Source organism: Nymphaea colorata, unplaced genomic scaffold (genome assembly GCF_008831285.2).
Source record: "Nymphaea colorata isolate Beijing-Zhang1983 unplaced genomic scaffold, ASM883128v2 scaffold0001, whole genome shotgun sequence".
NCBI classification, from domain to species: domain Eukaryota; kingdom Viridiplantae; phylum Streptophyta; class Magnoliopsida; order Nymphaeales; family Nymphaeaceae; genus Nymphaea; species Nymphaea colorata.
The window spans coordinates 5,746,802-5,762,405 of NW_022204507.1; the positions used below are offsets into that span (position 1 = coordinate 5,746,802).

At 40.7% G+C, this 15,604-nt stretch overlaps 1 long non-coding RNA gene across 2 annotated transcripts in view; it reads right to left on the bottom strand.

The window, feature by feature from the left end:
* Positions 1-15,604, bottom strand: part of LOC126409257 (uncharacterized) — a 100,406-nt gene that overhangs the window by 33,239 nt on the left and 51,563 nt on the right. The window lies entirely within an intron of this gene.

Below are 15,604 nucleotides of genomic sequence, written 5' to 3' on the forward strand. Positions count from 1 at the left end.
TAACATCGTCTAGTACCTCTCACAGAAACCGCCCTCAGGCTCGGTTTCCCAAACAGAATAATTCAGCTGTTTTAAATCTTAATTTAATAGTAATAGAGAAAAACTCATCGCATCGAGAAACCTCGATTAGCAATATTATAATCCTTATTTAAACAATAAAATTTATATTTACATTCTCAAAACGTGACTTTCCTCCTCTAATGGTTCCAAGTTAATTTCAGAACCATATTTCTGAAATTTTAAACACCACAAAGAGCATCAAAAAGTAATAAAACATCTCATTTCGTTTTCATTTGTAACAACCCTCTTTTGGCAAATTTCAAGAATCCGGAGGGTGCTATTTCGCCTATTTCATGTAAGATGTTAGACTCATATGAAATAATTTTCACGAGCCTCTTTTTGCAAAAGATTTTCACCAAAGTGTGGCGGCATGGAAGTTTCAAAATTATAACAGTCTTTCCACCAATTTTGCAAAGAGGTGGACCCGTTTTGTAATTTATGAGTTTTGATATAAAAACGAAATGCACTCGTTTTTCTTCATTTCACCGCTTCGTTTTCTCTCTCTTCGTAAGGGAGCTCCTCTTCTTTTTCTCGTTCGACGGTGGAGCCTCCACGGCCTTCAGCCACCCAAAACCAGGAAGAGGGATCTCCTTCTCCCGAGAGATCCCCTGTTCGAATTCTTTCGGCGCAGCCCCAACGATCGTCCGACGCCTCCCAACCGCCGTCGTCTCCTCTGCTGCTCCCATTCTCTTTTTTTTTCTCATTTTACGCCCAATTTTTTTTTCTCTCCACACGAGAGCTCCGTCCTCCTCTCGTTCGACCGGCGATGACTTCCACCACTCTTCCACACCCAAAACCAGAAAGCTCTCCGTCTCACGCGGGAACTCCTTTTCTTCTTCCCGTTCGTCCGACGGTGAGGCTTCCACCATTCTCCAAAGGCAGACGAAACCAGAGAGGGACTCTTCCTCTCTAGCCTTCCTCTGTGTGCAGGAAGGTGAGCTGAAGAACCCCGATTGTGCCCTCGATTTATGGGCAACAGAGAGAAGGAAAAGCCATCGGGCCCTCCCCTGCCCGGTTGCTATGGAAGTTGCTGCCGTTCGATTCAGAGGGCAAAAAGGGCGACGAAAATCCACGATTTGTCCCCAGCTGCTGTCAATGCAGAAAAACTGAAGATAGGTTCTGCCGCAGACAGTAGTGGAAACAATCGAGGCGACTGCACTTCATTTTCCTCTTTCTCGACGTCCTTTGGTAATAGGGAGACCAAAGAAAAAGGAAACGGTGGACAGCTCGGAGAAAGAACGCTCCATAGGTCACCCGAGTCTCCGTTCCGTTGTCGCATGAATCTCAAAGGGAAAAATCTGCCGTTTATAATTCTTCCCCCTATTAATGTTTTCCATAAATAAAGAAAAAGGATAGAGATCATGGGCGTTACATCCTCCCCCCCTAAAAAGAAATTTCGTCCTCGAAATTTAAGCGTACCTTATTGAAACAGTTGAGGGTAATTCTTTCTCATGTCTTCTTCTGGTTCCCACGTGCATTCTTTGATGCCATGATGCTGCCATTCCACTTGAACTAGTGGGATTGTCTTCTTTCGCAATACATGCTCCTTTCTGTCTATGATCCGAAGTGGTTTTTCATCGGTTGTCATGTCCTCTTGCAAATCAACTTCTTCATAGTCTATCACATGCGAAGGATCAGGTACATACTTCCTTAACATCGACACGTGAAATACTGGATGAACATGACCATACTGCGGTGGGAGTGCAATTCGATATGCAACCTCTCCAACTTTTTCCAAAATCTCGAATGGACCAATGTATCTTGGGCTCAATTTTCCCTTCTTTCCGAATCGAAAAACACTCTTGGTGGTGATACCTTGAGAAATACATGATCTCCCACTTCAAAAGCTAGCTCTCTTCTTCGTTGGTCTGCATAACTCTTTTGTCGACTCTGAGCTGCCAAAAGTTTCTTTCTAATCATATTGACCTGATCAGTGTAGTGTTGGATCACCAAAGGATCCTCAATCTTGTGTCTCCTATCTCTGTCCAACATGATGGTGATCTACAAGGTCGGCCATAAAGAGCTTCAAACAGAGTCATTCCAATGCTAGAGTGATAGCTATTGTTGTAGGCAAACTCAGCCAACTTCACATGTTTATCCCATTCACCCTTCCATTGCAAAACACAAGCTCTTAACATATCTTCAAGAGTCTGGATGGTTCGCTCAGACTATCCATCTGTCCTGTGGATGAAATGCTGTGCTCAGTTTCAATTTTTGTTTCCCAACGCTTCCTGTAACCTTCCCCAGAACTTGAATGTAAATCTTGGATCTCTGTCAGAGATTATTGATTTAGGGATTCCATGAAGTCTCACAATTTCATCAACATACAAATCTGCTAGACTTTCTAGTGATTGTGAAATCTTGATCGGAAGAAAATGTGCAGATTTAGTTAGGCGGTCTACCACTACCCAAATAGCATCGTGTTGTCGTCGAGTACGTGGTAACCCCACTACGAAGTCCATGTTGATGTCTTCCCATTTCCATTGAGGAATTTCTATCTGTTGCATCAAACCACCTGGTTTCTGATGTTCCACTTTAACCTGTTGACACACCAAGCATCGTGAGACGAACTCAGCAATCTCTTTCTTCATTCCTGGCCACCAGAAGTTTATCCTTAAACTTTGATACATCTTGGTGCTTCCTGGATGTATGGTGTATCTTGTCTTGTGTGCCTCCTCCAGCAACTTGTTCTTCACTTCTGGATTATTCGGAACCCACAATCTACCATTGAACCACACAGATCCATCCTCGTCCTCAAAATAAGGAGTTTCTTCTTTTTTGTGACACTCAAGTTTCAACTTCGCATATTCTGGGCTCTATTTTTGCTTCTCAATAATTTCATCAAGGAAACTATCTCGAATTATTCCTGCACACTTCACCTTTCCATTATCATTCGCAATGGATGCCATTTTTCCAAGGTCTTCCACCAAATTCCATGTCCGCATTAATAGTCCACTAGCTTTAGCAGTCGTCTTCCTACTAAGTGCATCGGCTACCACATTGGCCTTTCCTGGATGATACTTTATTTCAAAGTCGTAATCTTTGAGATATTCCAGCTATCTTCTTTGTCTTAGGTTTAATTCCTTCTGCGAGAACAAATATTTGAGGGATTTATGGTCAGAAAATACTTCAAATTCCACACCATAGAGGTAATGTCTCCATATTTTTAGTGCAAATACCACTGCTCCTAATTCCAAATCATGTGTTGGATAGTTCTTCTCGTGTTGTTTTAGTTGTCTAGAGGCATAAAGCTATAACCTTGTCCTTTTGCATAAGCACCGCTCCATATCCTATTCCCGAAGCATCGGTATATACCACAAATCCTTTCCTCCCATTTGGCAGTGTCAGAATTGGGGCACTAGTCAAACTGTCTTTCAACATCTGAAAACTCTTCTGACAATCCTCTGTCCACGTAAATTTCACTCCTTTACATAGCAGTTTAGTCATTGGAGTTACAATTTTTGAAAAATCCTTGATGAACTTCCTGTAGTAACCTACCAAGCCAAGAAAACTTCTGATTTCTGACACATTAGTTGGCGCATTCCATTGTTGTACAGCTTCCACTTTGGCCGGATCAACTGCCACTCCCTCCTTGGAGATTACATGTCCCAAGAAATTCACTTTGTCTAGCCAAAACTCACACTTGGAATATTTGGCATACAATTGATTTTGTCTCAATATCCTCATCACTAACTCGAGATGTGCCGCATGCATCGCTTCACACTCGGAGTATACTAGCACATCATCAATGAATACTATAACGAATCGGTCTAAGTACTCGTGAAATATCCGATTCATGAGATCCATAAAAGCTGCTGGGGCATTCGTGAGTCCAAAAGGCATCACTCGAAACTCATAATGCCCATAACGTGTGCGAAATGCTGTTTTGGGAATATCTTCTTCCTTAATTGCAATTGATGGTATCCCGACCTCAAGTCAATCTTAGAAAATACCTTTGCTTCCTTTAATTGATCGAATAAATCTTCAATTCTAGGCAATGGATATCTGTTCTTGATTGTAACCTGATTCAACATTCGATAGTCAATACACAACCGCATTGACCCATCTTTTTTCTTCACAAATAAGACCGGTGCTCCCCAAGATGACACACTTGGACGAATGAATCCTTTGCTGGCCAAATCTTGGATCTGTTTCTTTAATTCTTCTAGTTCTGCTGGTGCCATTCTATATGGAGCCTTAGAAATAGGTGCAGTTCCTGGTATCAATTCGATGCCAAACTCCACCTCTCGTACAGGAGGTAATCCAGGTAAATCTTCGGGAAACACGTCTGCATAGTCCTTCACTGTACGCACCTCACTAATGGGTTTTAATTTCTGCTCGATTGCGTCCATGCTAACCAAATATGCAGTGCACCCATTTTCCATGTATTTCCTTGCCTTAACTGCTGAGACAACTAACTTTCTTTGATCTTGGGGCGTTTTTACCCTAAATTCGATCTTTTGACCATTCTCCAACTGAATCTTCAGCTTCTTTTTTCTGCAATCTATCGTTGCGTAGTGATGGTATAACCAATCCATTCTTAAGATTACGTCGTACCCCATCATATTCATTACCACCAACTGTGCTGGCAATAAATGTTCATGTATTTCTATTTTCACATTTTCTAGATACGTTCTGCATGTGTCTTTGTTTCCCATAGGTATAGCAACTAACAATTGATAAGGCATATTCTTTCTTTCTAACTTTAAAAGTTCAGCAAAACTCTTAGAAACAAAAGAATGCGATGCTCCAGAATCAAACAAAACATGAGCCCAATGAGATTGTACAAGAAGGGTACCTTCAATCACGTCAGTAGGTTTCAACTCTTCAACCGTGGTCGCGTAAACTCTGCCAGGTACCTTCTTTTCTGCTGGCTGATTGGTTGCACCACGCCTCTGCTCTACCTCTTTCTTCTTTGGGCACTCACGAATAAATGACCTTGTGCTCCACAGTAAAGACACGCTCCGATATCTCTGTAACATGGTTTACCAGGGTGTTGGCGATGACACTTGGGGCATTCACCGTCCACCCTGGATGTCGATGGCCTCTGTCTCTTGAATCTGTCCCCTTGATTTCCCCTGTCACTGCGCCTTCTCTTGAACATGTTGGGTCTCGACTTGGGTCGCAGAGATTCATTCTTCCTATCTGTCCCTTGCATCCTGTTCCAGCCCTCCTCAAGTCGTGTGGCCATGTCGATAGCGTCGTCTAGATCTCTCGGACGACTACTAATTACTTGGTTCTGCAACCCGTCTTTGAGCCCTCTGACGAACTTATTTGCTCGGTCTGCATCAGTAGTATACACATGGGGGTAATATTTTTCCAAATGTCTGAATTTGATGACATATTCTTGCAGACTCAAACTCCCTTGCTGAAGCTCCAAGAATTCTTGCATGCGTTTCTCCCGTGTAAAGGTTGGGATGTAGGCATGTGTGAAGGCTTCCTTGAATTCTCCCCAAGTCGCTTCGTGATTTGCAAACTTCACTTGACGTTGCGTCCGCCACCATTCCTTAGCATCTCCTTTTAACATAAAGGTTCCATACCGAACCTTCTTCTTGTCAGGCACTTCCAGAGTGGTAAAGATCTCCTCAGTTTCTATTATCCACTGTTCAGCATCGTCAGCAGTGCCTTTCCCATGAAACTTCGGAGGGTGCAAGCTCATAAACTGTTGGTGAGTTACTCCTCTTGCCTCACCATTTGTCGTTCTGTTTGTATCCGTACTTGTTCCTCCTGAAGAAGTATTCTGCGTCCAGCCATACATCAATCCCGTCATCATCTGCAAAGTGTTCATGATGAACGTTTGTTGTTGTTGGATGTTTCTACCAGGCGTCCGAGGTCTAGTAGGATGAGCCTCCGTGTTCCGGTTCCCGTTGTTGCGAGGAGTTCTCCCTCCTCCACTAACACTCCCTCCTCTAGTGCGTGCCATTGAACTACACCGCACAGAAGAAACAAATATGAATACGTAAAAGCAATTCATTAGAACTATCACAAAATATGAAACTCAATATTCACATCAAAATCTAAACACCCTTCTTTAACAGGTTTGGATGACCTTCTCTGCTTGTGATCGACATTGGCATTGGACATTGACTCTAGACACTGTGCTCTGATACCAAAGTTGTCACGACCCAAATTTTGACACCAAAAATTTTCTTTCATTTTTATAATAGCGGAAGCAATATTGAGTCATGACCAGAACATAAAAAAATCAGACATTGTTTTATTTCAATAATAAAATACTTGGACCCAACAAAAAAATAAACACAAGTCCCCAAAACCGACGCAGTGTCCAGAATGCCAATGCTCGTCCATCACAAGACTGAGGTCGTCGCTCCAAAGCCAAAATCTATCAAGGACTAACTGTAGAGATAGAAAGAAGGGTCAGAATTCCTCTGAGTATGAGAAAATCCAGCCATGAATGGAACATGGACCAAAATAATATTTAGTTTCGTAAAACGATTCCAAAAAGTTCTTATGAACTACAACCATAAGTTTTCCAAAACTTAACACATATCAAAGTTACATCACATCATCAAAGACAAAACGAGGTGTGCACAACCTCCAAAATTTCGTACGCTTCCAACCGTGGTTCTATGACAATGCAATAGTCATCGTGTCGAGCAACAGAAATCCCCGTGGGCACTCACGGGCAGAACAGAACATCTCTTCACCAGGCGATCTAACGGATCGAGGGTACCTGAAGTGAAGCCTCCTGAGATATCCCAGATCGCCGCTGCAGCAGCATGGTCTCTCTAGGAACCCGGGTGGAGAGACCAGGAGTCTCGCTCCCAAACAGAAACAGAACAGAATCCCGAGCCCTTGTGCCGCCCAATACCCTGTGGGCCCTCCAGTACAGCCAAAGGAGTGTGACCACTACCTCCTGGGACGAAACCAAACACTGGACAAAACAGAAAGCTCGCACTCGCATAAACCATCGTACAAAGTCCACGTTTCGCCTTCGAATTTCAAAAGTGAGGGTTTGCCAATGTTAGACATCGTCTAGTACCTCTCACAGAAACCGCCCTCAGGCTCGGTTTCCCAAACAGAATAATTCAGCTGTTTTAAATCTTAATTTAATAGTAATAGAGAAAAACTCATCACATCGAGAAACCTCGATTAGCAATATTATAATCCTTATTTGAAACAATAAAATTTATATTTACATTCTCAAAACGTGACTTTCCTCCTCTAATGGTTCCAAAGTTAATTTCAGAACCATATTTCTGAAATTTTAAACACCACAAAGAGCATCAAAAAGTAATAAAACATCTCATTTCGTTTTTCATTTGTAACAACCCTCTTTTGGCAAATTTCAAGAATCCGGAGGGTGCTATTTCGCTATTTCATGTAAGATGTTAGACTCATATTGAAAATAATTTTCACGAGCCTCTTTTTGCAAAAGATTTTCACCAAAGTGTGGCGGCATGGAAGTTTCAAAATTATAACAGTCTTTCCACCAATTTTGCAAAAGAGGTGGACCCGTTTTGTAATTTATGAGTTTTGATATAAAAACGAAATGCACTCGTTTTTCTTCATTTCACCGCTTCGTTTTCTCTCTCTTCGTAAGGGAGCTCCTCTTCTTTTTCTCGTTCGACGGTGGAGCCTCCACCGGCCTTCAGCCACCCAAAACCAGGAAGAGGGATCTCCTTCTCCCGAGAGATCCCCTGTTCGAATTCTTTCGGCGCAGCCCCAACCGATCGTCCGACGCTCCCAACCGCCGTCGTCTCCTCTGCTGCTCCCATTCTCTTTTTTTTTCTCATTTTACGCCCAATTTTTTTTTCTCTCCACACGAGAGCTCCGTCCTCCTCTCGTTCGACCGGCGATGACTTCCACCACTCTTCCACACCCAAAACCAGAAAGCTCTCCGTCTCACGCGGGAACTCCTTTTTCTTCTTCCCGTTCGTCCGACGGTGAGGCTTCCACCATTCTCCAAAGGCAGACGAAACCAGAGAGGGACTCTTCCTCTCTAGCCTTCCTCTGTGTGCAGGAAGGTGAGCTGAAGAACCCCGATTGTGCCCTCGATTTATGGGCAACAGAGAGAAGGAAAAGCCATCGGGCCCTCCCCTGCCCGGTTGCTATGGAAGTTGCTGCCGTTCGATTCAGAGGGCAAAAAGGGCGACGAAAATCCACGATTTGTCCCCAGCTGCTGTCAATGCAGAAAAACTGAAGATAGGTTCTGCCGCAGACAGTAGTGGAACAATCGAGGCGACTGCACTTCATTTTCCTCTTTCTCGACGTCCTTTGGTAATAGGGAGACCAAAGAAAAAGGAAACGGTGGACAGCTCGGGAGAAAGAACGCTCCCATAGGTCACCCGAGTCTCCGTTCCGTTGTCGCATGAATCTCAAAGGGAAAAGAAAAATAAATAAATAAAGAAACGGCAGCTTGAGGCGAACAGTGACAACAAGGAAAATAGTAGGCATTCCGTCTGGCAGGCATATGCAAAATTTTTCGAACTCTGCTATCGACGCTCCTGGCAGAAACAAAGGAGTTGAGGGATTCGTTCTTCACAGGAAGGGATGGTAGAACAGAGGTTCCCATCTACCCCTAGAGATTTGGAAACATGCTGAATCCCACGGTATTCAACATTCCCCCTTTATAGTTTCACGTCAAGGTCACTAAAATTTACCCGTTCATGTATATGTTTTTCTTTTTCAAAACTCAGCTAGGATTCACATGCCTTACATTCAAATCTGTACCTAGCCTACTTTAACAGGGATATCTTGAACTAAGAACACATTATAACATTTCAGTGTCTCAAGCATGGATTCGTCTCTAGGTATATACATACATAGATTCTCATGGATATATATCTATAAGCAATCAAAATACATAGGCATCATGATACATTCGTCACTGAAAATCCCCATACTACAACTCATGCATAGATTCATATTCATGCACCAAGATACATAGATCTACATATTCCATAAGAAATAAAAAATACGGCTTCATGCTTTATTCATAGTTGAATATTCCCATACCTTTTTTTTTATTCCGAAATGACTTCTCCTTTTGCTTCTCGTCCCTTTCTAGCAGCCAACCACTTCAATCTTCAACTAGAAAGAGGGCAAAGATGAGGACGTCCCTCTCTCTCTCTCTCTCTTCCTTTCTTTCTTTCTCTTGTCGTTGGAGTCTCCCGTTGAGGGCTGCAGCAATAAGAGATGACTAATTTTCAATCTCTCACAAGGAAATCAATCACCCGTCAGTTGTTTCTTTCCCCTTCTTTTCTTTCCAAAACTGCTTCCTCTATGATTTAATTGTCAGTTTTCATTTTACGTAACCTTCAATTAAATCTGCCGTTTATAATTCTTCCCCCTATTAATGTTTTCCATAAATAAAGAAAAAGGATAGAGATCATGGGCGTTACACTTGCTCTCTCGCTTCCTGCTAATTTCGTTTCGTCCTCGCACGTTCTCTCTCTCTCTCTCTCTGAATTTCAACTTTACCGGGCAGAACAGCCGATCGACTCTCTCTCTCTCACAATTACAAAAGCTCGTTCATAAAACAACTTACAATATTGATTTAACGAGAGCATATCCTTACTTTAAAAATGGTAAAGCAATTGAAGGAAGACTTTAAAATGTGACGCCCCAAACTACCTTCATTTTTACCATATAAAATGTCTATTTTCTCCAAACGAAAGCATTTTAGTCATTTCATGCTCAAAAATACACTCAAGGGAAAAGAAGGGGGTACGGGTTAATTTTATAAAAAATATACATTTTACACTTTTATAAAAAAATATACATTTTAAACGGAATTATTTTGGTCATGCACACCCTTGTGTGTGAGATGAAAAAAGCTAGGTGCCCCCAACTTTTAACCAAATTGCCCTAACTTTCAACCAAACTTCGGATATTTTGACACAACTGCTCCGATCAGGCAGACTAGCATTATCAATTTGATGGACGAATATCTATATCATAATTTGCCATTGTGAAAAATAATTAGGTTGATTTCACCAATTTGTCACGATCTTTTTGGATGTTCATACATTTAGGTTTGAATTATTACATGGAAGAGACCTCAATAGCCATTCAAATGGAACCCTAATTGTTCATTGGGTATTCTCATGTTAATAGTCGACTTTCAAAAAGCGTGGACATTGGATATTAGATATTTATTGGAAACTAAATTCGAACTTAATACAAATTCAGATACCCATCCAATCGGTTGTGTTTTTTAAATACAGATCCAATTTCATCTTTTAATCTAATATTAATTTTTTTTTCCATATCTCTCTCTCGTTTTTTTTTTTGTAGTTTATTCAATCGGACAATGGATCCAAATTGGATTTTATGGCATCCTCATCTGAGGGAGACTTAGAATTTTGTTCCAGTGAATGCCTGAATGGGGTTCTTCATGAAATTTAATTTTACTCCGTTTTTCTGATATCTATACAAACCAATTTTTTCAAAAGAAATTTCCTTTCTTTTTAACCTTTTTGAATTAAGCAAGCATGTGTTTGGCAGCCCCTATCATGAACTTGAGCATCCAAACTCTTTTCACTAGAGTATCCATTCAATGTTTCACTTGATTCAATGCTCTCTCTCTCTCTCTCTCTCTCTCTCTATGTGAGACGGAAGAATAAGATTCGGAAAACATAGAGAGAGATCGAGAGCAGCAGAGCCAAACCACCACAGATGTGTGGGAAGATGATATCGATGTTCATATATAAAGATCATTCTGAAACTGCCCTCAATGAATAGATTTACCCAAGAGGCATGTTCAATTTTAGCATATATGTGCTGGAACTGAAATATTTCTTGTCGTTGAGGAAATTGGGACGTAAATTCAGACAAATTTCTTAACCTTTTCCTGGAAACTGAAGTTGCCATTTCATGCATGCTTGCAGCTGAAATTGAAAGACGATGACGTTTTGGAAAATTATACGTTTAATACACGGGTTTGACAAACTTGCAGAAATGCTGATCGTGAATTGCATTGACATTTCCATGACATTGCACGGCCATTTCCCTGCTAATCTACAATGCGTACGTGTTCTGAAATGGTGATCAAATTAATGCCAATGTTTGTGTGTTCAGACGTTGCGTTTGGAAGATGACGAACTAGTAGAAAGCTAGCAGGCAGGCTTCGGACACTAACCAGCTAGTCGTTTGTTCAAGCTTAATTACCACGGAGTAGAAATTAAGACAGGATCTTGAAAGTTTAGATGAACCCATACAGTACTGTTATAGATGGCCCGGTAACTAATAACGTAATTATGAAAAGCCAGAGATCAATCATGTGGTGCCTTCTCGCAGCATACTGCCAACATCCCTAATGATAATGTCTAAACTACAATTATTTTACATAAAGTAACAATTAATTATTGAATGACAGCCAATTCAACCTTTGCAACAGTAGGGGTGCCTGCAAAGCTGTTGGAGAAGAAACAGAATAAAAAACAGTAATGTTGTTAAGTATACTTTTAAGGGCGGGAAAAATTTAAAAGGAGAAATTTGGAACATATTTGTTTTTCTTGTTTTTAGATGAAAAAAATTGATAAAATTTATACTTTCATGGGCAGAAAAATTTTCACTCTTTTACCAAAATACGAAGTGAGCATTTACTCGGGTGTAGGTAGTTCAATCGCTCTGCATGAGACTACACAAATAAGAACAGAACGTTTATTCATGTACCCTGCGGAAAAAATGAGATAATAAAGTCTACCAACGAAGGAACTTTTAAAATAATACATGACCGAACAAAGTGCAACAGAGAGAATGCAAAACGAGAGTGAAGAAGAATTTCTGCCGAATCTGCTGATTGCTCCCACTTGTTTGATACAAAAACTTGAGAATCCCTGCATATTTGTGGAGCCACGGGGCCCTTTTGACAAAAGACCTACACCTGAACTCCATGGCTTTGCATCTGCTATCCCGATCATGATTTTTCTACCCGAAGAGGTAATAAAGGAAAGAAAGGGGTCTTCCCCTTTGAGGCCAGTTGTGGGTGAGTCCCCATTGAAGAAAACATAGCAGGGCTAAAACAAAGGAAAGAAACAGATGCAAAACCAAAGGCTTCCCCACTCATTTCATTTCATTACATACTTATAGTTACAAAAACAATCACGATAACACAGCACCAATAAATTCTGTTATACAGAATTGTCAAGAGTGCACAGAATAACTAGAACCACTCCTCCTATTGATGGTGATGGGCAAAAAATATCTCAAGCGTGCACAATATCTCCGTGACAAAAATATCCTTTAAGAGCTGATAAAGATTATTTTAACATGAGTTGTTGATACAGGTATGCTGGACCGATTCTGATTTTGAACGCACTCCCTTTAACACCCATCTGATGAGAGAAAGATGCAAGGTGTACCACCACTATTAACAATCTCCCTTAAAGTTGAAATGAGTAGGAAATCGTAGAGACCATTAGAAGCCGTTACTGTCTGGTCCTTGACATGAGAGAACCTGAAAAATATTACTTAATTTGGTTATTTTTTCTTGGGTTGTTACAGGCAAGAAAGATGGAATTCGGTGGAGGCATTAACCAGCCGCGGGATCATCACATATCCAAGCACGAAGAATACTTTCAGAAAAGAAATTAAAATACAATGCATTTTACGACTCTCTCTAAGTAATAACGAGAAATTAACAAGAAAAACCCGGTTTTTTGAACGAGCTTTGGCAGATGGTGTCAGTTAAGATGTACCACATTTTTTCTAAGCACCAGTAAAAACCTCATCCTGTGCTCAAAAATGAATACCACTGGAACCTCTGGTGTCGAGGGAAAAATTTGAAGGAACGAACCTGAGAAAGAAGACTTGGCCAGCCCGTGGACGTGGATTAATCCAAGCCACGTACCTCTTGCAACATTGTGAGAGACAGAAAGAGCGAGATTAAGTAGGGAAAGTGTGAATAAAGATCTCAGGGCAAACCTTCACTTGTTTGCGTGAATGGCACGGCAGGGAAGCGCATGGAAATGCTGATCATGGAAATTGAAAGATGGGACCGATCAGAGAAATTGGAGATTATGATCATATTGCACGGCCACCTTCTGTGAAATCAGCTCATGTGTTTTCGAAGCTAATTCGGCATTCTGTAAAGGAAACTACAGATTAAAATCGCTAAACTGCATTGGGTGGACATGGAAAGGATGGTTCAGAAAATTTCCTAGCATTTTCAGGAAGAATGTGGTTGTCATTTCATGAATGGGGGAGAAGTTGGAAGTCGACGGACTTTAGAAATCAGTTTACGGTTTGCGGCCTTAATGCGGGTTGTAAAAATTTGGAAACTTAGTATCTGCGTTTGCTACGCGGGTTGATGAACTTACATTGACATTAATTTCCTTGAAATTGCATGGCCAGTTTCCTGTTAAATCAGTTAATCTACAAGTGTTTTGAGATGGAGATCAAATCAAAACCAGTATTTCTGTGTTCATGCGTTTGGAAGATGACGGACTTGAATGTTAACGTTGATCTCTCTATCGCTTTTAATTTTCATGTTCGAAAAATTAAAGTATAGCTGACAAGATCAAAATTGTCTAATAGTTGTTGTGTCAAATACAGGCCATAATAAGCGGTTCTATAAATATTCAATATCTGATCCCAAAAATCTTAGAATCTACAAAAGATAGATTCACATTATCACATTTGACTCACTATTGTGATGCAATTCTGGACCTGTATGTGTGCACATATATATGGGTGTGCTCGTTGTAGATGCCGCACTTGAATCAGATCTTTAGTTGGGCTCAAGTTCCGTAACAAGTTTTTTAATAATTTTCAACAGACATCAGCCTGGTTACTTACCCGTTCACTTGCATTAATTGGAAATTGCTCTTTTCCAATATATATATATATATATATATATATATATATATATATATTATATATATATATATATATATATATATATATATATATATAAGCAATTTTTCTGCTTCTGTTAAGGTGGCTTTCCACTCATTGATCCTGCTTATTGCTGACAAATTCTTATTGCGTCGATGCTTTCTGAAAGTCCTTCTGATTGATGTGGTGCAATGCTGGAAACCATCAGGAGGAACATTATAAAAATATGGGAATTATACGCCTATTTTGATCACCTTGCCTGTTGTTGATCTCCACCATCATATCTATCTCCCTCGAACACCATCAGGAGTCAGCGTAGCTTTAGTTCTTGGATCGCTCAATGCATTTGAAGAGATCGCTGATCCTTTGGCCCTTTTTCACCCATGACTCAAGGATAAAGCAAGGTCTAGGGATAGTGAGATGGAGCAGATGGATGGGCATGAATCCTAGGTTGGATTTGGGTTGAACAGAGAAGTGGTTTGAAGCAGAGCAAGAAGAAGAAGAAGAGAAAAAGAGGGAGATGGGAAAGAAAGTGTACCAGGCCTCTTGAAGGAAATTAAAGTAAAAAATGGAATGGGAGATGAGGTGGGACGACGGTGATGGGAAAAGTGTTGGAAGGGGCCGGTTTACACTTTGTTTGGATGGAGGAAAAGGGAAGGAAAGGGAGGGATAGAAAGGAAAGAGAAGGAAATACAATGAGAACATATGAGAATGGAAAGGAAAGGAAAGGAAAAGAAAGAAAAGAGGTGATTATAAAACTTGTTTGGATAGAAAGGAAAGGAAATGATAGAATTTATAATATTTTAAAATAATACCCCTAACATTCAAAATGTTTAAAAAATTGAGAGGGGCATAAATGGTAGAAAGAGGCAGAGGTTTTCTTTCTTTCCCAATTCGTCCAATTTTGGAGGGATTGGATTTACATTATATTTTCCTTTCCTTTTCCTCCCATTCCTTTCCCTCCCTTTGCAACCAAACAAACTTTTTAGTTTCCTTTCATTTCCCTCCTTTCTAATTAATCAACCAAACAAATGATTGATTGTCGAATCCCTCCTTTTCCCTCCCTTTCCCTCAATCCAAACAGGACCTTAGGGTTTCACCTTGGAGGAATCTTCTGAACGGCAACATAGAGGAGGAAATGGATGAAACAAGAAAAATTGTCGCAAGTGGTTCAAATAAATGTAAACTTTATGCCCATTGATGTTGTTAGTTAGCAAGCAGAACAGTGTTTCAACTACCGACACTTGATGTTTCAAGTGCCGGTGACAAGGTGTTGGCAATAGGCATATCTGGTGCAGTGTGTCTATAAAGTAGATTAAGTCGCCAAGATCTCTTAGTGCAAATTGATGGTGTAACTGATATATTGAATTGTCTCCATAATTTGAACAAAGACGTATCAGTCACCAAACTTTTAAAATATCAAATAGAGAAAAGCGTGTCACTGACTCATTGGTCCCAGGCACAGGGTGTTTGCTTCAATTTGTAGAGGGCTTTAGGCAATTGGCAGACATCATGCACCTTGCTCTCATAGCCAGGTGGTTGATGCATGGAAACTGTTTCCTCTCACTCCCCGAAACACATTGCTGACATCAAGTTGTATCAGAACGATGTGGATGGTGGTTGGCTTCACTGCAAGACTAAAGGTGTCAAAATAATTGATTCCTTCTACCTAGCTGTATCCCTTCGCGATTGATCTGGTCTTGTACCACTCTGTGCTGCCATCTGACTTCCTCTTAAGCTT